This window comes from Maylandia zebra, linkage group LG17, assembly GCF_041146795.1.
Source record: "Maylandia zebra isolate NMK-2024a linkage group LG17, Mzebra_GT3a, whole genome shotgun sequence".
In the NCBI taxonomy this organism is placed as follows: domain Eukaryota; kingdom Metazoa; phylum Chordata; class Actinopteri; order Cichliformes; family Cichlidae; genus Maylandia; species Maylandia zebra.
Genome location: NC_135183.1, coordinates 31,703,633 through 31,730,738, shown reverse-complemented (window position 1 = coordinate 31,730,738; position 27,106 = coordinate 31,703,633). Strand labels below are relative to the sequence as shown.

At 41.3% G+C, this 27,106-nt stretch overlaps 1 protein-coding gene across 5 annotated transcripts in view; it reads left to right on the top strand.

Annotated features, from left to right (window-relative positions):
* The window catches only part of grm8a (glutamate receptor, metabotropic 8a), a 315,894-nt gene that overhangs the window by 104,265 nt on the left and 184,523 nt on the right, over nt 1-27,106 (top strand). The window contains exon 1 of one of the 5 annotated variants that reach the window (XM_076875437.1): nt 26,972-27,020. The exons of the other annotated variants lie outside the window; for them this stretch is intronic. The gene's annotated coding sequence lies outside the window, so the exon portion shown is untranslated. Of the gene's footprint in view, nt 1-26,971; nt 27,021-27,106 lie in introns of those variants that run through there. 5 annotated transcript variants of the gene reach the window in all.

The window sequence follows — 27,106 nt, the reverse complement described above, 5'->3', positions numbered from 1 at the left end:
ATCCATAGAGGTTTTTCCTCTTGGGGTCCACGTAATACTATGTCAAGGTGAAGAAAAGTTTGAAAGACATTACACTGGAACTAATACAGGAAGTTTAAAGGATGTGCAGTGTTTCAAGTCAAGAGAAAGCAGGCTACAGGGCTGAGGATCACACATACCTAATCTTATGCATGGCTAGCTTCCATGTCCTAAATCAATGAGGCTGGGTTCCATTGATTAATCCTGGATGGCTTGGGGCTGTGGGCTTTATGCAGTGAAGACTGCAGCTTTACCACTCAACTGACAGTTCTGCTTTTGAGAGTGTTTCCACAGAAGCTATCCATGCTTTGGTCCTAATGTGAGTTTTAAAGTTGTGTTACAGGCTATCACACACAAAATGTACCTCTAATCTGCACTTTGGCACAAACAACATTGGATTATGTTGTTGAATGCATTGCCGTGAACCCCATTTCTTTTTACCTCCCAATCCCTGATGTTTGTACGCGACAGAATCGTTCAGGACCTGTGCAAATGTCAAGTTGTGCATATCAAAAAGTGTATAATGTTATCACTTCGGCTCAGATCAGTCTGCGTGCTGACAGGGGTGTTTAAAAGTAAATCTGTAAAACCCCATGCTTCGAGATTAGCGCATTCCATTTGTGGTTTGTCAGTCTCTGATGGACAGGATGGCCACAAATGTTTGAAACAGGTCTGATAATCTCCTTCGGTGTAGCAGCTGTTATCCAAAATAGCCCCAGCTTTAAATCTCTGCTTCCTTAACTGCATAAAGTGAGCAAATCAAATTTTTCTTAGGTGCGAGATTTCCAGCCGACAGCATAATGCAGGTGACAAACCATATAACAGTCCCACTTAGTGCAGAATTGTGGTTGTCAACTCTGGCAGTCACAACCTAAATTGTCAGTGTCACACATAAATACATATATGAGTGCACTCTGCCCGTGACACACACACAGAGACATAAACGCACACATGCCATCATCAGTCTGGTATATAATACACACACGTGCAGCTGTCAGATATAAGAAATCCACCTTAAAGTACGCACACGCGCACGCGCACGCACACACACACACACACACACACACACACACACACACACACACACACACACACACACACACACACACACACACCAGTAACTTACACTGAAGTGGCATCCTGCCACTTGCTGCACAATGGTATTACAGTGGCTCTCAGCCTGTTATGATCTCATTCCAAAAGCATTCAGCAGTGCCACAAAGCAATTCCAAACACATTTCCAAAACACATTTTGCAGCGCCACAAAGTGTTACATCCATCACTGGGGGAATAAGGCGTAATGACCGACAGACACTGTAATAGTTGATTCTCCTGCCAAGGAAATGTGTGAGTGTGAGGGGAGAAGTGTGTGCGTGACAGCGTGCGTAGTCATGGGTGTGTTTGATTTTTGGCACACACACACACACACACACACACGGAAAGAAAGTGAGAGAGCGTGAGCGATCTCAGTAGATCCATTGTGCTAAAGTCAGGGTGATCTCTCCTCGCTCCAGCGCCCATATATATTTAATGACACGGTGAAAGAATGAATTAAACATCTCTCCCTCCTTTTACCCTCCCTTTCCTACTATCTCCCCACCTTTCACTTTTTCACAGCTCCTTCAAATCCACCTCTGTTCCTTATTGAAATCTGTGCTCCCGCCTATTCATCTACCCCTTCATCTGCACTATAAATGTTACTCTCGTTATCTCTTTTGCATCACACGGTCCTCCCCCGCCCCACCCCTCACCTGGAGTATACTGCCGGCCTATATTCATCGATTTCTTTCATGCTGAGAAAAAAAGTAAGGAATCGTTGAAGATGTTGGCAGGGCCAGTGAACGGAGAACCCGCTTTAGAAAGATGATAGAAAAGGAGAGGGTGAGACATATAAGGACAGAGTCAGAGAGAGAGAGGGAGAGCGATAAAACAGGCAAAGTGATCAAAAGAATCTGAAGAGACAGAAATATATAATTAGACTGAAAAGGAGCGCTATTGTTGTGAGCAGAGGAACTGAAATCGTGAGCAAGTCTGTGTAAGAGGGAGAAAACGGTGAGCAAATATTTGTAATTGCGTGTCAGATGAAAAAGTGAGAGCTGCAGCAGACAGCAAGAAGAGAAAGAGGAGGTGTGGGCTGCTTGTTAAAGGACAATAATGGACAACTCTAAAATATTGTTAACCTTCCTGTCACCCTGATTTCAGCCTCTTCAGCTATGAGTGTGTTTCAGCATCAATGCTGCATGCGCAATGTGAGCTCTGGTGATGCTGCAAAAGTGCCTATGCAAACATCTGCTTTGTCCTATTAGTTGTGTGCCTGGATTTGTATAAGCGCACACAGTAAACAACAGTGGGTGTGTGTGGATGCAGCGGGCTGACAGCAGGAAGCTTCAAAGATGTGCGACGCACTCACAGGCGCACACAAACACCGACGCCGCCTTCCCTCTGATCTGCAGATACATCCTGTAAGAGGAACAGAATACAAAAGAATAGACATGCAATTGCTTCAGTCACTGCAATTTCATCATCCACACTACTAGCCTTTGCCTGACCTTGCAAAAGTAAAGTGGAGCATATTAGAGCTCTGATGCTGTTTCTTATCTAAGTTATCTTTTTTTCTGTTGGGGTCTTTCTTGCTATAGTCAATTACATGCTGAAACAACAGAATTTTAATAGATCCTACTATTAAGTTTTTACAAATCCAGTATTGCCCTTTTGCAGTAGTAGTAATCGCAGTACAGCAAAGTAAAATAGATAGGATAGTTGTTAAGTAGGCTGGATTTCCTGAGAGACTACATAACAAAAGGGCAAATCCAGTTGAGAGGAAACTAGAGGACATAAAAAGCAAAGGGGGTGTCATTCTGCACATAGGAGTTTTTCAGTACAAGTTCAGGGGGAAATTGCTATGCGGCAGAATAACTTGAGATGCCTCTCTTGCAGGTTGACAGACGTATAGACAGATAGGCTAGTATGCAAAAGAATAAATGGGAGAATAATAAAACAAGGAGACGTGCCTTTAGGGTGTCAGCCTTTGTTTGGTACGAAGAATGACAGACACTGCGGAGCAGCAACAGCTGTCCAGCCTTGCTTACCCTCAGCCCACTTTCTTGATGTTCCAGTTGTTCAATAAGACCATTATGTCTGTAAATCAAATTCAAGCAACTTAAAGAAGTCCAGACGCTTTTCTTTGCAAGCTCCTTTGACAATAAGACCATTAGTGTTCCCTTCTAGTTGTTAGAAGTTGTTTATTTGATATTTAATTATTAGGTCTTTTTCTTTTTTCCACTGGTCCCTTTAAGATTCGCAAGAGTGGATCATCGATCTCCATCTCACCCTATCCCTAGCATCCTCCTCTGTCACTCCGACCTTTTGCATGTCTTCCTTCCCTACATGCATGAATCCTTTCCTTCGGCTTGACGGCACCATCTTCAACATCCCTTGTCCAGTATTTCCACAAACCATCTCAGCCTTGTCTTGCCTCTCTAACTTTGTCTCCAAAACGCTTCACCTGAGCGGTCTCCGTGTTATGCTCATTTCTAATGTTGTTCCTCTTGGGCACTCCCAATGACATCTTAAAATTTTCAACTCCACCTCCAGCTCCACCTCCTGTCTTTTTGTTTAGTGCCACTGTCTCCAAAGCATACATCATAGCTGGTCTTGTAAACCGTCCCTTTTGTTCTATCTGCTGTCCTTCTGTCACAAATCAACCAGACACTCGTCTCCACCCACTGCACCCTGTCTGTGCTCTTCTTCTTCTTGTGCGCTGTCCATTGACCTTGGGTATTACACTCGTGCACCATCATTACCTCTTCTCCTTGCATAGTCCCTACATTTAAAGTCCTTCCACACTCCTCCAAAGATGCCAACCCCCTCTCCTCTAACTTTGTCTTAGGCCAACAGTTTCTGCCAACACTTAGCTGACCAGCAGCAAAGTGGTATGAAAATCCTATTGATGATCTCCATGTCTAATAAGGAAAAATCTTATAGCAGATATCCTTCCTGGGCTATCTGGGCTTGGGACCAAAACTAGGAGTACACTTGCTTGTGGTCCCACCATGGCTGGGTACTTTTAAGTATCTGATAAATGTGTTAAATCAACTCCAAAAGTTTGTGTGCCTCTGCTATCCCTGCCCTACCGAGGCACACAGTCCACACAGAGGCTTTGCAGGTGCCTCATAAATATACTGGAAACAAAATCTTGAACTTTGAAAAATGCCGCTAGTTTCTGATTTGTTTATATGAAACTAATTGTTGACTCAATTGCTAGACAAGACAAGATTTTCAGCTGACCTTTTTGTAGCAGTACAATCAAATCATTTGCAAAAAAGAGGCCAAGGGAGAGGAAAGACAGCTCTCCAGAAAGTTTAATGTCATTTGTATAATACAAACAGCTGCGTGCTAATTCACTAATATGATTGACTACCTGCAGGGTTTCTCTAGCCCGTGATAGTTTGTTTAGTACCACCTTCCAATCAACGTCAAGCTGGCTGTTATTTGGTGGCTTGCGTGCTCCGTTAAGCATCTGCTTTCCCTAAATTAATGCAGCTGAATGTGCTGCTGATGATGATTCAATTATGTGAGTAACTGTGTTGCAGGGCAGCAATTATCTTTTATCTGTCAAAATGACAAATAACATTATGATTATGCCTGAACATGGAACTGTCACACTGAAATCTCTTTGTTTTAATGGATCCCTTGAGTATTGGACAGAAAGACAGGAAGGCAGACAGGTATGAAGGCCTTTGTGTCCTGGCATGATATTGTTTTACTGCCCTCCTCATAAATAGAGAGAGAGACTGAGAGACTAAACCCCAAGTCTGTTTAAAAAAAATGCCATTTCCTATCGTGGAAATCATATCACTGTCCCTCTCAGAAAGAGACTGACGGATGGACTCCGACAGACAGCTGGAAATAACGGAAAAGAAACCCAGTCATCAGTCCTGGGGCAAGATGAGAGAGAAGGGAGGAATGACAAAGCGATGGAGGGTTATAAGATGCTTTAGGAGATGGGGCTTTTTCTTTTTTCTCTTTTAAAATTCCCTAGCTGGAAATGGCTGTAAAGGTGTGTTTCTTTTCCTCAAGTCTGAAATTATAAATAAAAAAACTGAATGTTTTACACTAAACCTTTACTTCACGTCTCACTGCTAAATATGCTCTCATAGGAGATATGGACACAGCATTGCTTGTGGCAGCCTACACATTTTTCTGTTGGCTCTGTGTTACCGTGATTTAACTCAGTAATCAAAAACTTGGTGTGCTTGACTCTAGCATGCTTATTGGCTATCGGCACCTAGAGATGTGCTGAAGGACAACACATAAGAAGCTATCCAATTATTCTCTCCAACTTTCAATACTGTTATGTAATGCGCCCAGCATGCTGTGTGTTTATGCCTCCGTATGCTTGTGTGTAGATGTGTGTGCGCGGGACTAACTCACCACAGCTTCATGCCTTCTTAAGGAAGGAATGCATGAGTGTCTGACAGCAGCTCCATCACCTTTCATTACTTTCACCATTAAGAGAGAAGTAGAAGTGAAAAATACACAATGTGGAAACTTGTGGAGGCAAACTGGATTAGAAACACACAGGGACGTCAGGGAATCTGTGTGCTCATGACCCGAGTGTGTTCAATTTCTCAAATCAGACAACCAGGCTTGACCTCTAATCAAATAAAGCTGATATGTCCAATTCATTAGCCGTCACATCCAGCAGATGCAGGGCACACTAATATGAACCCCTGCGTACTGGCCAGCTAAAGCCTGATGTTCGCGCTTCGTTTAGCCCCGATCCGGTCTAAACCCCTAAAGGAAATGTCTTTTTATCCGCTTCACTGGGTTTACCACCTTGTTACTTACGTCATCTCTTTGCGGCTGCTGTTGTCTGTTGGTCATGGGCATGAGCTTTACAGCTTGTTTTAACAGGAAACAACACATGGGGGAGCTGCAAGTTTTATGTAAAGCAAAATAATGAAGGCGATGAAACCAAGTTAAATTACAAAAACAAACAAACTTAAACTTCCTAAAATGGTCTACAATGATGTGATGAATAGCATAGCTGTCTGAGGTCTTCAGTTGGGGCAATCCTTCGCACAGTAAATTGTTAGTAAATTAAATCGTTAGTAAATTGATCAGTTATTTGCATTATCTAACTGTTAAATTTTACTGAACAGTATTGATTAAAGCACCTTTTTATGATTCTGACCAGCATTTCCCATATACACCATACATTAGGTAAATAAAGTTGTATTAAATGGCCTGCATTTGTATAGCGCTTTTCTAGTCCCTAAGGACCCCAAAGCGCTTCACACTACATTCAGTCATTCACCCATTCACACACAGGCGATGGCAAGCTACATTGTAGCCACAGCTGCCCTGGGGCGCACTGACAGAGGCGAGGCTGCCGGACACTGGCGCCACCGGGCCCTCTGACCACCACCAGTAGGCAAACGTGGGGTTAGTATCTTGCCCAAGGATATTTGGCATGCAGCCAGGAGGCAGCCCGGGATCGAACCACCGACCGGGATCGAACCACCGACCTTCAGATTAGTGGCTGACCTGCTCTGCCACCTAAGCTACAGCCACCCATTAGATAAATAATAAATTTCACCATACAATCAAATGAAATTGATATCTTAGCAAGGATATTTTAAGATTTTAAAAATGTTAAGTGCTTTCTTTTTGCTATAAAATCCTTAGTCAGAATTATTGTTGTTGTCAGTGAATTTCCAAATTTACTCTTTTACAAAAAAAGCAAAAAAAATAAATAAATAGTAAAGCATGTTATTATTTTTTGATCAAGATTCCAAATTACAGTTATTTACTTACATTTCCTGAACACAAAAACAGTTTTAGTGGTTGAGTGTTATGCTTGATTAATTTCTGAATTCACAAACGAGCCCAGTGCGCTGGCTCAAATTTGGGAATAAAAACATCAATTCAGTTTGTTGTTTGCCTAATAGATAATAGCATGATGTTTAGTTTTAAACAAGTTTTTTGACAAATTTCCAAAATATTTGCGCAGTTTAATAACTTTGTTAAGTACTGTGAATAAAATGTTCTCTGGGGTTTTCTATTAGAACTTTCTAAATTATTTGTTCTGCAAAAAGCAAAAGGTAAAGTGTAAAAATGATCTTGAAAATGTAGCTAGCTGACAAAGCACTGACTCACTCTAACTCTGTACAAGGACAAAAAACATCTATTAAAAACTATAAACATTCTTATTCAAGTTAATGATAGAACTCTGTGTTAATTATTTAACAGTTTAAAAAAAAAATGTTAACCTTCTATGGCAAGGTGTTGCTCTCAGGCAACAAACCACAATTCAAGTTATTACCTTGTCCCATTTTTAATTTTTAATTTTGGTATTTAAAAACACAAGACACGTCACTGTTCAGTAAAATGAAGAGTCAAAGAAGGTTTCACCTTTGACCTGGGGCACCTCAGTTTACATTTTTATACATTTTTAAACTGAAATAACGGTATTAAAAAATATGTACATGTGCAATATGTGAAGAAGTATAATTGGTTGCCTTAAAGACAGATTTTGATTTATTTACTAAATTAGCATTTTTTGGTTCATTGCCTCAGGCCTGCTTTATGAAGCGAGACCTCTTTTATTAGGCCACTAGTGCTAAAGTAGTGTTTCTAAACTCTGATACTTGGGACTGCTTGTTTTCGATTTTTGGCTGCTTCTCTGCTCCAAAAAACACTTGATTGAAATGATTATCTTGTTATCAGGCAGTTGTTGATGAGCGAGAAAGCGAGTAAGAGTGGATGTCAGAATCAGCTTAGAGGAACAGTAAAGAGGTCAGGTCAAATTTGTTGATTGCTATATTAACCGGAACCCCTAGGCTCACAGAAAGTAGCTCTGCAAAAGAAGGGTGACAGATATTTTTTTGTCCTTCAGCCAATTTTCCTTATGTCTTAATATTTTTCTTTTGTGTGTTTTAACTATTTGTTCCGCTAAAAGCAAAACCTGGGCTGTAAAAGAATGGTTAAATGACACAACACAGAATGAAACTAACACCATATGAAGACAAAAAAGAAGAAGAAAGAAACTGTGACCAGCTTTCATATCCCTTATAGTGGTGATTGAACACTGTTATGCAAGTTAATGATGGAACTCTGGTATAGTATTAAATATTTAACTCTTTTAAAAATGTTAATTTAACTCCGAGTGTGCAGCTCTTAAAAGCCTGAAATAGTGTTGCAATCAACTGAGAATTAATTCACCTCTGGGCATTTTGCTGTCTTTCAGAAGAACATTGAGATTGATCATGAGCACAGTGCAATAAGATTGCATAAATCTGAATTATATTATTTTTTTTTTGCACCTAACCTAACAATATTAGATCTGAAAAGCCAGGAGGAGTTCTGGGTCAGACCAGTCCTCATTTGCTTGTCTGATGATACAGTCGTGATGTTGTTGACAGGAGTTTCTATGCTGCTTCTATGGCCAATGCTAGCTTGTCTGCAATCAGCAGGTCTAATTGCATTAACAATACCATCGCAAGTTGTCACTGTCTTCATTTTATCAGCTCGATTCCATGCAGGGAAACAGATGACAGAGAAGAGAAACTGGTCTGACTAAAGATAACAGCAAAATAAAGAAGGGACTCTAACACTTAACTGAAATGGAAAAGTGCACATTAATGGTTTAATTAGTATTATTAGTGTTAGTACAATATAGCAAAAGTGTTCTGCAGACAAATGCAAAACTTTCTTGAACTAATGTGTTAAAGATGAAAACTCTTACCTCGCTAATGCATGTTGGCTTTAAGACTCTTTGGGTAGTTACTCCAGTATTGGGTTACACGTCACTTCAAGGCTGACAGCTCATCAAGAAATGTGACAAGTGCTGGAGCATAAATATGATTAACTGAGGGGGAGTGATTTAGACCCCTGACACGCTTTGCTGTATTGGTAAAAAGTTTTTTTTTTTGAGGCAACCTAAATAACACACAGTCTGAGAGACACAAAAAGTAGGCTCCACTGAAAAGTTCATGCTTTATAAAAGGAAGACGCAGAGATCCACTGTGGTCTCGGGTGCAACTTGAGAATTACTGGCTTACAAAAGCAAAGTGGTACAGAGTTTCAGTGCAGGGCACAGTGGAGCAGAGCAACAAAAATGTGTGAAAGAGTACGGGAGATTTAAATGGAAGGTGAGAATGGCATGGGGACATGGGGAGAGGGACAAAGACGAGGAGGTGGGTTGGCATGTGAAGTTGCACTGCACACAAGAGCCTTTCAAGCTGCACAAAATCCTATAAAAAGAAACCTTAACATGGAAATACAAAGGCAACGAGGAAGAGAAACGCAGGCTGACAAACTCATTTCTGCACACGTGTTCACAAATAAGCGTATAACAGAGCGGTAATTTCTACAACTTCAGCTGCTTTAGGTTGTGGGGCACAAACTTTATTTTCTTTGCCCAAGTTTAAAGCGAAGTGATCAAAGTCCTGGGCTGACAGTCTGAATGGATAAAGATACAGGCTCTGGGTTTTGGATCTTCAAGGAGAGACAGAACAGGACATCTGCGGGGGTGTTAGGACAGAGGTGAAAATAAGTGAAGAGAGGAGCTGAGGTGGGGAGAGACGGTGGGGGAGCGAGGGAGTAGAGATGAAAAGGAGGCAGTGAGATGAGGTCGGGAATGATACCATGGCAGTGGTGGAGGGCTTGGACACCTTTGATTGCTGAAAGCCAGATGAGAGAGGAAAGTCACTTCTGCGCCGGCATTGTATAAAAGTGCCTTTTATTTTCTTTTTAATTGGCAGCTTGCAGCATTTGTGCCAAACCCTCATTCCTCTTATCTTTTTAAACTCTTGAACACTTCAAAATAGATGACAGAAGATTGTGTTGTTTATTTTCTGACGCTTTTTAAAAATAAGAAAAGAAAAAAATAAAGGTTTTGTGAGTGATTTTTCCTTTTTGTCTCCCCCAGATATGTCACAGTGCCCAGTTATGGCTAGCACGTCCTGGACTATTCGTTCCAGTATTTTCATCTTTCTGCAGCCACTGTTGCTTAAGTCATAATAGAGATTGACAGACCACGTGACTTTCGTGCATTGCATGCCGGGAACTCGTGGCAAAACAATCCAAGTACCGCATCAAATGCAAGCATTTGCAGCACCGCAAAATGTTCATTCTTCGGTTCCAATAAATTCTTGCTTTTTCTTTGCCCCCCAAAAAGGTATGTACAAAACGAAGGAGAACAATGCCGGTCCGTACAAAGACAGACTTGATGAAAAGTCAAAGAAAAGATACGAGGAAAAAAATCAAACCAGTGAAAGGGTTAGACCCTTACGAGCACACAGAGGGACAAAATACGTTAGCGTGCTGCCCAACTTTCACCACGCTCATATTTATAATTATACGGTTCTTGGAGTGAGTGCACACACTCATTGAGTTTAGTAAAAACAGGTCACTGCAACAAGCCCAGGTACAGTTTGGGTAGAGGACCTTGAAATGCACCGTGTAGAAAGTAAAGTCATGCGACCGGCTATTGCAGTTAATAATACAACAGCTTCTTGCCATTTTTTGTGTTTCTTTTTATCGCTGTATAACTGATTTCAATTGAAAGCCTGCGTGCGCTAGTACCTCTTGCTACGAGTTCCCAGAATTCTTTGCGGTTTTACCCCTGAATGACGTCACATTTTCAATCTCTATACGCAATAATTTTTTTTCCCAAGAGGACTTCCCCAGCAAAGATGCATGTTATATAGGTGATATATTACAAACCACAATAATTAAAAAACCCTACAACACTAGTGTATGTTGTTGTTGGTCTTCCTTAGTAAAACTGGAACTCTTGCATAGTAAATGAAAATGCCCGCAAATATTAATCAAACAGTTGTTTGGAGCCCAAGTGAGGTGACATTAAATCTGTAGTGTCTCCCCCTTCTGTCATTGAGAGAAATTGCACAAACACTGTCTCACATGGCAACCTGTAGACAACCTCCAGGCTGAAAAATGACGATTGTGTCGGAAAGTGCATTTCCAAAAAGAGCCACTTATATAGCTGTAATATTATTTCTGCTTTGTGAGACCAGTATGAGGTGTTTTTCCTGTTCTTTACTATTATTTTTAATAACTTATCAAATAAAATTGGTTTAAAGCTTAAAGTTTGTGTTATTGGTGTTGTGGCTGATGTAGACACAGACACAGGTGGCTTTGAATCTGCTAAGCCTACACTCAGCTCACTAAACTGGACTACTTGATCATCTCGTTAACTTTTGGATGAATTTTCATGGCATTCTCTGTCAATTTTGGTGTGTGGAATTCTACCATTTTATTTTATTTTGTGGAAATGAAAAAAAATATACCTTTCCACATTGCACTACACAAAATGTTTGAATGTTTTTGTGTTCACATCCATTTCATTTCTAGCCTATAGCACAAGTGACCAAAGGTGCTTTACAGACAGGTACATTTACATTCTAGATCTCCAAAAAACCCAGTTTGAAAATACATGAAAATCGGAAAGGTGTGTTTTGTTGTATTAATTCTTTATTATGGAAAATAAAAACCACAGACGTATCCTTTAATAAGCTGCCTTTATCGGTATTAGTTGTCATTGTTCTGGGTCCTTTGACCCAGCCTTTTGAGTTATGTTGTTGTTTTTTTTGTGTGTGCTGTAATATTTGGTTTTTCTATTTTTTGAGTATGGAGTTCTCTTTATTGTTTAGTTATATTTCTGATTCTCTGTTGTTCTGCGAAACTATCTTGTCTCCCCTTCCTGTGTGTCATTCCATGTCTTCCCTTTCGGTCATGTTTATTCCATGCTCATCATTACTCTCTCTCATCTACATTTCCTCCTGTGTCAAGCTGATGTGTCAGTCTATGTCACTGTTTCCTCTTTTATTTTGATAGTCTCGTGGTCCATGTTCAGTGTGTTTCGTTTTGCTTCCCTTGTGGCGTCACTTTCATTTGTTTCAGCTGTGTTCGTAATGTGATTCCAGTCCCCTCGTCTCCTATCTGTGCATGTGAGTTTCTGTCATTCATTGCTGGGTCATCTCTTGTCTTACGTCATGTTTCCTAGCATCCAAGTTTCCTGGTTATACCGTGTTCAGGTTTTTAACATGTTCATTTGATGTTCTTTGTCCATTAAGTTTATCATTTAGTTCCTTCCAGTTTAGTCCTAGTGAAGTTTTACTTTATTATCTACCTGCCTTTGTTGTTACCTTCTCCCTGCCTAATAAATGGCTCGCATTTTGTTGAACTCCCTGCCTCAAGTGTCTGAATTTGGGTCCACTAACAGAAATACTGCTGCAGACCTTTGACAGTTAGTATTGGAAATACTGGTCCTGTATTTACTTGGTATCAGATTGATAAAATTTGCAGTATGTCACAGCACTACTGAAGTAAGAGAAACTTTTCTAAAGTGCTTCTAAAGTTTTCTTTCCTAGGTTACAACTTGTTACTGGGGGCTACTCAGTCCCCATTCAATTCAGTTCAATTTTATTTATATAGCACCAAATCACAACAGTCGCCTCAAGGTGCTTGAGGTTTAAGGTATCCCCATTGCTACGGTTGACCCAATTTTTCAACTCAAGCAAATGATTGCTGGTTTATATAAAATGCAACATGACTAGAGAACAACAAAATAAGTGAAGGTAAAGCAGGAAAGATATAAAAAAAATAACTTTCACTTTTTTCTCTTCTGTTAAGAGTTTAGGTTTATTGGAGAAACTATGGAATTGAAGAAAAGCAAAGAAATGTGCAAGAAGAAAATGGAGTTTAGGGAGAGGAGAAGGTGAGGGGGAAAATGAGCAGTGGACTCAATCATCAGAAGAAGAAAAAGGACGCGTGGAGAGAAAATATAAGTTATAGAGTGACTATTCAAAATCCCCGTGGAAAGATGGATAGAACCATAACAGAATGAAAAACGGTGGACAAAAGAATGTGTCTAAGCTGAATACAGTAAGCCAATTGATGGCTGACTGAAAGTATTTCTCTGATGGTGAAGGCTTTGTGGAGGGAATAGGAACCAGTGTTGAGTAGTTAGGCTCACGGAAAGCCTTTAAGAAAGAACTGGTCCCAGTGTCAACTTCCTAAAATTTCCAGTCTATTTTCTGCATTGCCTTAAAGAGAGCCAGTCAACATCTTATTCTCATAAAATATAATATCATTTGCAGTGTTTTCCAGAAAGTTTGAAAAACACTTCCACAAATTTGCTTGTCACTAAAGTTTGTACTTTGGTGTTATTTTTTTCTGCTTATGCTAAACCAGTGGATCTATAACTAATGAGCCAGATTTGAACTTTAACTCCTGCCTTCCCCCACTTTATTTCAGTGTTATTTGTTCCTTGGGATTCAGAGATGATTTTGCTTATTTACAACAAATGAAACTAGATTGTTTTCTCCACGCAAGCAGTTGATTAAGGAGGTTTTGCTACCATTGCATATCTGTCATTACTGTTCCCGAGTTTCTTCTTGTTTTACTGTTCCATTCATCATTTAATTTTCAGCTTCATGCTGTCTCTGTCTCTTTCCTCCTTTCTCCACTCACCCCTTTCTTTTCATCCCCTTCATCCCCACAGATATTTCATATTGATCTGTCACCACTCTGCATTACCATTCTCTCCATTTATCATCCCTCCTTATCTCTCTGTCTTCACATCCATTCATTGTTTTCTCACTCGTTCTTCCTTCTTTTCCTTGTGCCCCTTTTTACTCCAACCTACCGATTACTATCATTCATCCACCCCCTCCTTATTAGTTCCCATCCTCTTCCCCTCCTCTATCCCTCCCCCCTCCTTCCACCTATCCCATTATATTAATAGGTTGTTCAAAGTGTGTGATTTCAGCAGTAGCTCTTTCTATTAGGCAGCACTGCATTAGTGCGTTAAGTCTGTGTGCACACAGCTGCCTGTTTCTCAGATGGACACATTAACAACATAATGGCAAACTGCCAGCTGCATTCATATTCTCTTGTGTGAACACGTGTGCATGCACACGCATAGTCTAGTTCAATATTCAAACAATCCCATGCAAGGTAACTACACCGTGCACTCCCGTGCGGTGCACATACTTCACTACATCTTCCGCATACACCACTGAATGCACAAAGGGAATGTTAGGTCTGCGCTTCGCAGGCCCCGCTGGTTTAGAGACTTATTCCCGTGAACAAAGCAAGACAGAACTCAATCCATTTTAACTTGCAAGGGGAGCTGATTGGACCAGGGTCTTGAAGCTGCAAGCTCCTCACCTGATCCCAGACAACTCCAAACTCTGGCCCCCTCACGCAGCTCTTTTATTAACTCAGTGGTCACACAAATATCTCCTTAATCATGCGACAGATAAAACACTCACATGTGAACATGTGTCATGTGTGTCTGCAACAGTGAACATGTGATGCGTGTGTGTCTATGAGCATGTGATGTGATCAGTGATATGTGTATGTGTGTCTGTGTAGGAAACAGAAGTCAGCATTCATCCTAAAGATGTAATCACTCTGCTAAAGATCTAATCATCGTGCACAATGACAATCATATTGATCCACAATTCTCTAACAGGAAACTATAAGAATTGATATTCACCGAGTCACTCGAGTACATTATGTGCATGCTAATGCAGTGAGCGATGAGTCACTCTGAGTTTATTAAAGTGACAACACAAAAATTTCATTCAGGTGAAACAGTGAGTGAAGTCGGTTGATTTTTGTTTCGTGATATGTCATGTCTTGTACCAAAAAACAAAAACTCTTCAAGGTCACCTAAGATATGATTAAGGCAAAGTTTTTGCTTTTGTTGTGCAAAAATAAAAAATCAAAAAAAAAATCAAAAGAGAGATAGAGGGAGAGAGAGCAAACATCTGTGTGCTCATGTAAAGGTTTGTGAAGCAGTATGCGTGTAAAAAGTTTGTCGGGGGAGGTGGATTGGAAGACACAGGGGGGCATCCGGAAATGGAATTGCTTCCTCTCAGCAGGTGTGAGCATGTGCGAGTGCCAGAGCCTTCTTCCCCCTAAAAATAAAATGATACTCCTTCCCTCGAGACCATATGGTACAGATAACAAGCTGGTCCTTCAGCCCTCTTCCCTGTGCTCTCCCCGGTGGGATGAAAGAACCGTCCATCTTGGGAGACTTCTTTTATTGGTGTAAGTTTAGGAAAAGTAAAACTTAGTTATATCTCTTCCTCTTAACCTTGTCTTTAAAGGCATAGCAGGGGAGCTTATTTCCCATAATGCTGCAGCTGTTTGTCTGCTGTACACCTGTTACTGCGTGAGCACGCTCACCCGGCATTTCAGCGCAATTACTTTGTGTGATTGAACTTGCATCACGAAATGACTCTTGCTGACCAACTTCCGGATCAATTAAGTTATCCAAGAGCGAATTCGATAAGTGCTTATTTACACCGACATAATCAATTCCTCTTTCATTATAATTTGCTCTTTTTAGCGAGCACCTGCTACTCGACTCAGTCTTTGATTTGATTAAAACTACTTTATAGCCAAGAAATGTACACTGAACAGACCAACTGACCATTTTTATTCCTAATTTATAGTGACAGTGACTATTTTTTTTAGCAAACTGATCGCAATTACTCTTGCAAATGTTTCTCATTTATTTTACATCAGTTTTCTGCCATTTAAATTTGTCGCACTATATATAAGCGGCACAGTCACTATTTAAAATAGCTGCTTTCTATTTGACTGTGTTAACCTGCTGCTGAGCCCACAACAATAGCCATTTAGTGATGCTTGGAAGAACAAGAAATAGATGAGTGGAGTGTCTCGCCATCTGCTGCTCTGTTGTTTGTATCCTGAAACAAATGCTGAAATGTCAGAAAGCATTTGCGCCTTTTGCTATTCTATGAATGCGCTGGGACTGTTGTGGCAGCATGCTGTTAGATTCACAAAATTAGAATCCGTTTAATCAGCACTACAATAAACATCCAGAGTTTTATCTTATCAACCAACAGGTGAAACAAGAAACAGGGAGGGCTGCTTATATTTTACAGGTGTTCTGCATGCTGTACAGTGTAATGTACGCGTGTTCAGGAGGTGGGATGAGATTATCCTGAAATGCTGGTCTTCGGGTCTCTATGCGATAATAATCAAAAAGCTGCACATAATTTCTGGCTCCTGCTTGTAATAAAAACCCCAATTTTTTTCTGGAAGGTCAGATACGTTAACCTCCATTATGATCTTTAACAAGTATCTATTCATCACTGAGTCATTACATTTTTTTGGCACAGAAAAGACGTCATCAGCAAAAAGTTTCTCCGACAGCTGCAGTTCTATTGGAATTATGTCAGAGGCATTGATTCTAGTTTTCAGTTGTGTGACTGTGTATTTCAATCCAAGTCGGCCCAAAAATGTGTGTGCAATATTTCTTGTAATGGTTCTTTATATTTATATATTTCTTTTTGCAAATTTGCACACTGAACATGACGAATGATGGTGTAGACAAAACGGGGAAAAGGGGACTTCTGAAATATTGCTAGTAATCCTAAAACCCAAACATTATTGATAGCATCTCATTGTGTTTTGCTCTCTATGTTCGTCTTTTATGTATTAGACACCCTTGTTTATGGTACATACAAGTCATTTGTTTGTGTGTAGCAAATGTCATCATTCTTAAAGGATGAAGATTAAGATGATGAAGGATGGGAAGGTTGTAAGATGCACACATTTAAGCAACTAAAACAAAGCGGACTGATTAATAACTAAATGTGCTAATGAAGTCTTGTATTAATGCCTTGAGCTGAACATTTTGGCCATCACAGTGTAAAAATTACAAGTGAGACATGGATCTGACTGTGGAGATGATTAAACCTGGACGTTCATATGCATGTCATACATAGCTGTAACTACACAGAAGGTCACTGAGGTCTTGACCTCCGTAACTTCTGTCCAAACAAGCTGGTAAAAAAAATAACATGTGACCTAGATGCTTTTACTTTGAAAAGATTAAGGCACTAAGGGAATTCTATGACGTTATCGTCCGCCCTACAGTGCTTCTGACTGGTTATGTGTAGGGGGTTAGGTTGATGTGTGAGTCATGAGGAATAATAATTGGATGGTTTAGGCACGAGAAGTGGATCGGCGGCACAGAAGGGCCTGACGCATTAAGTAACGTTTCCCCCCCCCTTGTGTTATTTTAATTTCAATTGGATTAGTAATTCTGAATTTTGCTAATTTGTTTTATTTTATTGTTTTTAGAAAACACATCACTCATCCTTTATGTAAAAACAGGGAAAGATGCATAAACTGAAGCTTTTTACAGTTTTCAAAATTTACAGTTCTGATTGCAGGGCAGCTGAAGGAGCCTTTTCTACTGGTTACTGAGTCCAGCTGCTACACAGAAAATATGATTGATTGAGAAGAAAAAATCCCAAACTTAACTCATTTCTAAAGCCTACTTAGGCCATTGCAATCACATGTTTTCCCTAAAATATACTTTGCTTTATCTTTGTTTTCCAACTCCGGTGAGAACCATCCACATCCACACCCACACCACAATGCACAATCACTTAATTAACCCAACAAGCATGTCTTTGAACTGTGGAAGTAACACCACCTCACCTCTGTGTGTCCTGCTTGTCTTCCTATTACAGCTTACCGCCAAGACCCCAAGCTAGATAAGTAGTTAAGGAAATGGATGGATGGGCTGATGAACATTGTGTTGTGTTCAACAAGCCTTGAATGTAGTGATCGGGAATAGAAAGCAATTAGAAAAGTGTTTACTGGGTTCGTAGATCAAGTGGGAAGAAGGTTTATTTACTCACACTTCTGGCAGTTTTTGCAGCCAGATGAGTCGCCTCTTAATGGACATTAGATCGAATGCAGATTTAACTCGCCTCTGCACTAGCTTCACTTTCCAAGTCAGATATTACAGTCATTGATATATATGTGTGTGTGTGTGTGTGTGTGTGTGTGTGTGTGTGTGTGTGTGTGTGTGTGTGTGTGTATATATATATATATATATATATATATATATATATATATATATATATATCCTTATTCCAGACTGAAATTGCAACATTAAAATACATGAATGGTGGAGATTGAAATGAATGATGTTAAGGAGTGTTTTTGAAATGGAGGAGACTTCAAATGTAAGATATGATTATATATATATTTTTCCCTCCCATAATAATGATGATTTCTTTTAAAAAAAAATCTTTTGATGCACGAGGTCTTGAATCTCAATTTCTTCCCATTTTTGGCTCTATTTTTCAGCATATAGGCCAGAGATAATAATAATAATAATAATGATAATGGATACTTTATTGATCCCCATGGGGAAATTACTTGTTTTTCTCTGCATTTGACCCATTCACTCAGTGAAGCAGTGGGCAGCCCACTAAGCAGGCGCCCGGGGAGCAGTGTGTAGGGACGGTACCTTGCTCAGGGGTACCTCAGGGTAGCCGTTAAGTGGATTCGAACCGCCGACCTTCCGATCATGGGGCGACCACTTTACCTACTGAGCTATCCCTGCCCCTGCCCAGATCAGTAGTGGTCTCACACATTCCCCTTTTGATGCTGATACATAATGTATTAATGACTGACTCAAGAGGCTGCCTGCTGAGCTGCTGATGATCCACTTGTGAGCGGTTAGAAGCTAAATTAAAACACAGCCATGCATGCTTTTTCATACTGTAAAATCCATGAAACGCAATGTACTCCTGTCAGTCACAACTGAAGTGCCATGTATGCTTGAGCCATGTGTGGGCACACACTGAACTGATTTTTTTTCTACTCCTGCAAGGGAAATTTGTCATTTTTGTCTTGTGTCAGAAGAAAAAGTCCTCGCTTCAAACACTTAATCAAAACTTATTTCATAATCCGAAATCTGATCAAATGATTTTTAAACACTTTCTAGCCTCTAATTTGCTGCTAAGCTGTTTTTCATTAAACAAATTTAAAATGCTTTCCGTGCAGGTCTGTTGGCATACTGCATGATGTATGAGGCTCATTTACAAGTGCAACAATGGGAATATACTGTAAGCCCAATGGGTCTGATGCCGGGGAATACCTTTTTGAAGCTCAGATTTGCTCTGATTAATAATTCTGTAACACTGGCAGGTATGCACATTTTTTTTCTGCGTATATTTGTGTGTGTGTATGTGTCCTTTTGCCTGTGTTTTTGAACTGAAAACAAATGGAGACTGAAATGTTAAGTTTAACTTTGCATATTTTTAGGAATTTGTCACATTTGGTGCTACAGTTGCACAGTGTGAGCCAGGAACACATACAGGGACGCATACAGGAACGCTGAGAGAGAATGCTGGCAGGTGTCAAGCGCTCATGTTGGCACATGCACTGCCTCCACACATACGCACACATAAAAGCACCATCAAGCAGGAAACTCACAATGAAGCACTGTTGGATGGCGCTTTTGTGTAACTGCATGGAGAGACAAAACAGAGAGGGGAAGCTGCAGGTGGCTGGCTTGCATCAAGTAGTCTTGTGCCTTCCTCCTGCGTGTTTGTGTGGGTGTATTTGTGTGCGCTACTGGACACGAGGTTTTGGTTGCTGAAGAGATGCAGCTGTTGGAGGAATACATTATTCAAATAGTGTGCATGAGCAGAGGGGCATATTTGAGAGCGAGTGGGCTAAGTCCTAGCAAGGCAAGTAAAAGAGGCAACATTAGGAGATCTAAGCACTGTCTGTAGTTTAAACCTAATGTGCGTGCTGGGGCAGATGTAAAACGGTGTACTAAAACAGGGACATGGAACATCAGGCACAGCATGTTTTTATCCTTTCAATCAATCTGTAGTTTAAACCTGTCATGCTTTAAATTGTTTGGACACATGAGGGGGGGTGGACAGTGAAACCTGTCCTCACAAAAGTTGCCTAAAAAAGGTTACAGTTTGATTTCATTATAATTGGGCAACAATGAAGGAATCAATGCCCATGTTGATTTTCTTGCATGGAGCAATGATAGATGCTCTATAATGAACAAAATAAGAAGGTTGTCTTCTAAACTGTCATAAGTGAATACTTGAGTGTTTGTCATCTATTGAAGTCAAAAACCAAATGTGCTGCTACTTTAAGCAGCGCACTTAAACGACTTTGCTTTGCAAGTGTTTCCTGATGCAATTGTCAGGGTTTTTTCTACCAGTGTTTTTAAAAGAGTCATTAAAATTGTTTGGAAAGCTTTGCGCGCCAGTGTCTCATCAGAAAGACAAAATAAAAAGAGGATGCACTCAGTGCAGCTTTATCTGTCAAAATACCCACATTGAAAAGTGTTTGATGATAGTTAAAGATCTGATAAAGAGAAAACTTTTTTTTACTCTTTTGTGCCATTATTGACTGCTGTTTCCTCTCTTGTCCTGTCTCCCCGTGCTCTCTTTTTTTTACCGCGCGGGTGTAACAGGCTTATAGGGTATAGTTGTCACCCTGCAGACCAGGTAGGCAGCGTGGACACCCAACTTTGTAAATTTGATCACTTGTGATCTCGACCTAGGGTTGCCAACTTTTTAACTATGAAATAAGGGACACCCTAGCATATCAGAAGCCCATGCAGCCAGTTGGGCATAGTTTAAATATGCATAAAATTTTGGTATTCAGTTTAATCAATACCTCATCTAAAACGATAATGAAAAATACAGTAAATGATAGCTGCAATCACTATTTACTTAAAAAAAATTCCTTTAAAAATAAGCAAAAAAGAAATAAAAATCAATATTCAAAATACTGTAAATACGGGCTTCCATTACCCAGTTTAGTAGCTCTTTATTTTTATGAATCGGGCCGTCACTGACGACTGTGAGTGGACACAAGCATTGGTCTGATACAACTGCAGTCAAATCAGATTTTGTATTTATAAGAGTGCCATCTGTTGGTCAGAAAGCAAAATTGTCGGTAATAGTGAATATACGGAATATTTAAGGTAGAATAAGGGACAAACCAATTTTGCTCATTATATGGGATGTCCTGGCTAAAACGGGACAGTTAGCAACCCTGTCTCAATCACAAGGTCACAGGTCAAGTTTTCTGAAAATCTTGTGAATACTATCATTTTGAATCCCTGAGATTACTTAATATAATAAAAAGATGTGGGAAAAGGTTCTGTAAGGTCTGTTTTTTGTGAACTTTTCTTTAATTGTTTGTTTACCTGAACACCTGTGGGGAAAGTCTTTATCATTAGAAAAAGCTGCAAAACTTGAAAACTTTAAATCCGCCCAGAATTTACACCCTCATTCACATTTTCTAAAGCCATCCAGTGGGCCTGACTGAAGTCTTTGCCAGGCCCATTCTGTATTTAGTATTTATTTATTTATTGTCATTGTCAAGAACAATGAAATTGCGTTTGGGGCTTCCATACAACCCAAAAAAAAGAAGAAAATAATAAATACCCCTTAAAACCCAAGTGTACATATTTAACCCAGTGTGACTCCAATGCAATAAGACAATCCTTAGCAATAATGTTCGTAGAAATTCAGACAAAGACCTGAGAAACATGACAAAATACAACAATGCAACCCATTCAATATTATTGTACTGTGAGATATGATATCAGATATGATAGTTATCTATTTAAGAAAGAGGGGGGGGGGGGCAGGAGGGGGAAGAGAATAAAGATATGATGCACCAATGCAGACCAGTTCATTGCTATTAAGAAGTTGGATATGGTTATTGTCCGTGAGAGGGGGGCAGAGAGTTCAGGAGCCTCACAGCCTGTGGATACAGGCTGTTGGCCAGTCTGGATGTTCTGGCCTGTATAGACCTGTACCTTCTCCCTGAGGGCAGCAGATGGAAAAGGTGGCGCGCAGGGTGATGTTGGTCCTGCAGGATACTGTGCACCCTCCTCAGACAGCGAGTGGGGAAGATATTACTGATCTCTGGCAGACTTGTTCCAATAATTCTGCCAGCTTCCTTCACCACCCGCTGGAGTGCTTGCTGATCGGCCTTGGTGCAGCTGGGGAACCACACTAGAAATCCATACGTCAGAACGCTGCTGATGGCACAGTTGTAGAAGTTCAACATCAGAGATCTGGGAATGTGTGCGCTCCGCAGTCTCCTCAGGTAGTAGAGGCGCTGTTGGGCCTTCCGTACAACTGAGGTGATATGGTTGCCCCAGGACAGGTCCTCGGTCACAGTTACCCCCAAGAATTTAAAACTGCTCACCCTCTCCACCGCCTCACTGCCAATGAAGAGAGGCAGATGGTTGTTATGACCCCTCTTCCGGAAATCTACAATGATCTCCTTGGTCTTTTTGGTGTTTAAGACCAAGTTATTGTCGTGGCACCATGACTCTAGTTGTTGCACCTCTGTCCTATAGTTTGTCTCATCATTGTTGGATATAAGTCCGAGCACTGTAGTGTCATCTGCAAAATTAACAATGAGATTGGACGCGCAGGAGGAAATACAGTCATGGGTGAAGAGAGTGTATAGCAGAGGGCTCAGAACACACCCCTGAGGGGCACCGGTGTTGACCACAAGGGTGGAAGAGGTGTTCTTACCCACTCTGACACTCTGTCTACGGTTAGTGAGGAAGTCCACAATCCAGTTGCACAGAGAGGAGTTAAGTCCCAGTTGGTGGAGTTTGGGACGTAGTTTGTATGGCCGGATGGTATTAAAAGCCGAGCTGTAGTCTACAAAGAGGAGCCGTGCATAGGTGTTCCTGTGTTCCAAGTGCTTCAGTAATGTGTGCAGCACTATGGCGATCGCATCCTCGGTTGACCGGTTTTCCCTGTATGCAAACTGGTGCGAGTCCAGGGATGGTGGAAAAGCAGCTCTGATGTGTTTAATGACCAGTCTCTCCAGGCATTTGGCGGGAATGGGGGTGAGTGCCACAGGTCTGAAATCGTTCAGACATGTGACATTTGACTGTTTTGGGATGGGAACGATGGTTGCTGCTTTGAAACAGGATGGTACCAGTGAACAGGACAACGAGGTGTTATATATAGAGGTGAAGACGTCCGCCAGGTCCGCAGCACAGTCTTTTAGCACCCGGCCCAGCACTCCATCCGGCCCGGCCGCCTTCCTGGTGTTAATGCTCCGGAACACACGCCTCAGCTCATGAGTGCTCAGGACCGGAGCAGGGTCGGTTGAGGGGAGAGGGGACAGGACAGGGTCGGTGTTCTCCCTGTCAAAACGGGCATAAAAGAGATTTAGATCCTCAGCCAGAGTAGAACTGTCGGCTGAGGGTGATGGTGTTCTTCTTTTGTAGTCCGTGATAGCCCTGATGCCCTCCCAGACCTGCCTTGGGTTTGTGTTGTTCTCAAACCTGGCCTCGATACGCCTCCTGTGCTGCTGCTTGGCAGTCTTGATGCCTCTTCTCAGGTTGGCCCTGGCAGCACTGTATGCCTCCTGGTCCCCGGATTTGAAAGCGTTGTTCCTTGTTCGAATAAGTTGTTGAACTCCGTGTGTCATCCAGGGTGGATTATTAGGGAACACACGGAATCGTTTCCAAGTTGTTACATTGTCCACACAGAAACAGATGTAGTCCAAGACAGTGGAGGTGTAACTGTCCAATGCGACACGATTGTCAGTGTCCTGCACCTTGAATACATCCCAGTCTGTGCAGTGGAAACAGTCCTGAAGCATCGGAATAGCATCCTGCGGCCATGTTCTCACGGTTTTGGTTGTAATCCCAGTGCTCTTGATCTTTTGTGTGTATATTGGGTGTAGCAGAAGGGAGAGATGGTCTGACAGACCCAGGTGGGGATAAGCCTGGGCTCTGTACGCATTCGCCATGTTGGTGTACACCTGGTCCAACGTTCTATCTCCTCTGGTAGCACACTTCACATTACGGTGGAAATTGTGAAGTACAGATTTCAGGTCCGCGTGGTTAAAATCCCCAGCCGCAATAAAGACACTGTCCGGGTGTGCTACCAGGCTGTTATTGATGCTGCTGCTCAATTGTGCTAACGCTAGCTTAGCATTAGCATCTGGTGGAATGTAAACAGCGCAGATGTAAACGGCAGAAAATTCCCGAGGGAGATAGAATGGACGGCACTTTAACACCAACAGTTCTACCTCTGTACTGCACAGTTTTTCCGTTACCGTGACGTTCATGCACCAAAGGTTGTTAATATAGATGCACAGCCCCCCGCCAGTCTTCTTACCCGAGTCCGCAGACCTGTCGGCTCGATAGGCGGTGCGGCCTGCTAGATCGATAGCCGCATCGGGAATGGCGCTGTCCAGCCAGGTTTCAGTGAAAATCATGCACGAACAGTTATTAAAAGTCCGTCGAGTGGCGATCTGCAGTCGTATTTCATCCAGTTTGTAACGGATTGAACGGGCGTTGGAGAGGAATATGATCGGGAGTGGTGGTTTAAACGGACTAGTCTTTAGCCGTGCCCACAGGCCTCCCCGCTTGCCTCTCTTCTGCCTCCGCTCGCAACGTCTCCTCCTGCGGCTTGCTGTTGCGGGTAGCCCCGGGGGTTGCTTAACGATCTCCGGGGGGATGAGATACTCGGATGTTAGTTGAAGATCTCCACGGCTTAGTTGTAGTAGATCATCTCTGTTGTATTGAAGTAACCCCAGACTGTGTGAAATAATACACAGTACCACCAAAAGTGCAAAAGTGTAGGAGCTCCGGGCCGCTGCGTCTGTGCGCGCCGCCATCTTGGTTGCAGTGATCAGTGATCTGGCCCTCATACCTTATGTTTGGCACCCCTGCCTTCAGGGGACGGTTGTTGTGTATTTGTTCTATATAAATAAAGCTGAATTGAATTGAATTAAACTGTGTATGTGTGTCTGTGTGTGTGTGTATGAGACAGAGACATGCGTGCTTGTGTGTATGGTTTTTGTTCAGGAAAATCCAAGTCCACTGAGGACAGACAGCGTTTTTGTGTGTGTGTCTGTGTAAGTTTGTGTTGGTTCCCTGTGATATAGCGAAGTAAAGCTGTGTGTTTTCATGTGAGAAGGAAAGTGATGATGTATTGACAGAGATATATTAAAGGCTGCAGCCTCGGGTCCCTGGCCTCCAGCCCTCTGGCCTTCCTCTCCTGTCTGATATTAGCAGTGGGGGTGTATTTAAAACTGTGTGCGCACACCTACACACATGTTACCCAAGTAAAACTTACATCATGTGTCCTCCAGCCAATCCTCTGAATCCTCTCCCAGCAGCAGGTGCACATTCATCACTTTAGTTTTAAACCTTTATAACCAAAGTGCCGTCCTTAATAAGATTTCTCTTAAAAATTTAAATGAACTGAGGTGATGGGTTGGCATTACAGCTTTTGCCTCTCGGCACAGCAGAGTTCCCCGTGTCTCTGCTTTATTCGTTGTCATGCTGATAATTTAAGAACTGGTTGCAAAGGCTGGGTTTTCACTTCCATTCTGTGCTATTACTACATGCAAATTTTCTCACTTGGTAATACCGTGAACAGAAAGTCTGACTCAGAAATATAAGTGCATATTTTTAGGGCCTCAGCTACCTTGACACCATCCATGAGAGCTCGTCAAATATTAGGAGTAGATTACAGAGTGTCATTGCAAAATTGACTAATTTGTAGATGGATAGGTTGATTGGATTTAGCTGCTCTTAAGTAGATCAATAATAAATCAGTGCCATCATTCTAGTCACTTGTAATCCACGTCTTTATCTTGCCTCTGAGGTGATTACTGCAAGTCATCTTACCCTTATCTTAATTAGAAGCCACCAACTTGCTTTCAAGGTGCCCAATCTGGTGTTAGTTTCACACAAAGGCCACTCCCCCCACCCCCCAATACCTGCATAACGTTTATTTGTGATTTTGAAATATTACAGAAATTTTTTAACAAGGTTTAACAGATGAGATGCTTATTTATTTTCATTTCCTAGTGGAGCTACAAGAATCCATGGTTTAATGTGTAGAAACATATTTGGAAAAGGAGAGAGCTAAGTGATATAAATGCAAAAAAGAGGGCCACTTTCATGAGGAAATCAATTTGCTTTGATATAAGCTCTATATAGTCGGCATGAAAACAAATATCGGAGAGATTGGGGAAGTTTCCGCTGAAAGTTTTTCCTTAGTCTCTTTTTAAATGTGTGGCCTTGCATGTGAGTTTCATCCCATTAGTGCAAAGCATTGTTCCCACCTGCCGAACACCTTCTCTACAGTGTGCCACTGGAAAGCTCCAGGGAATTAATGGCTCATTGGGCCATCAATTCACTGCCTCGCTCCGTGCCTTGCTTATACTTCAGTCTCCCAGACAAACTGAGCGCTACCTTAGAGAGCTAAGAGTAACCATCGATTGAGTTCCTCTTATCTATCAGACATTTAAGGATTTGTGTTTTGATATACCTGCAGGTACACCGATCCATTTCCTTGATGACAGTGTAACTTCTTATTTGTATTTTTTTGTCTTTTTATTTATTTCTTTTTTGCTTTTACCAAAACCAGTCTTATCCTAATCACTTGTTTTCATATAGACAGAGGAAAAATATTCCCCACCTTTTAAAAAAAAACCCAAAAAAACCCTTCTGTCAGCATTGAGTCTAATTTGTGTTCCTTAACCTCTTCACTTTTTTAGAAAAACTAAAAAAATAAAACAACCCCGTTCATTCCTTTTGCTTGCTACCCTACTCAGATTTTTTCCCCTCTGTTTGCTCCCATCAAGTGGCTTCCTTTTTACTCTTTCAGTCTCTTTCTTTCATCTCGTCTACATTTTTCATTTGGTTGTCAACAAACAAATTACAGGCTGCTATTCTATTCTGAATTTGCTGTGATGTGCAGAGCATACACAGGGTAAACCCAGGACTTTAAAGGGAATATGTCATTGTTGTTTCGCAGCATTTAAATGAGCTCAGCATAACTTTAGATTTATTGTCAATAATAAAACTAGCAGTCATTAGGTGCATTGTGTTGCCCTAAAGCAGGGCTCTCCAACTCCAGGCCTCGAGGGCCAGTTTTAGATCTCACCCTGAGTCAACACACCTGAATCATATGATCAGTTCATTACCAAGCCTCTGGAGAACTTTAAGAAAGGGATCTCAAACTCTAGTCCTCAAGGGCCAGTGTGTCCCTGTTGCAACACACCTGAATAAAATTAGTAGCAAGAATATAAGAACTTGACTGCATGCTGAAAAGGCAACCCCTCACCCTACTCAAGTAAATTTTTAAGTGAATGTAAGTGTTTGGAAAAATGTATTTCTAAAAGTACTTTTATTGCAGTATGTCCATTCACTCATGAGCTGCTGTAACATGAATCAAGT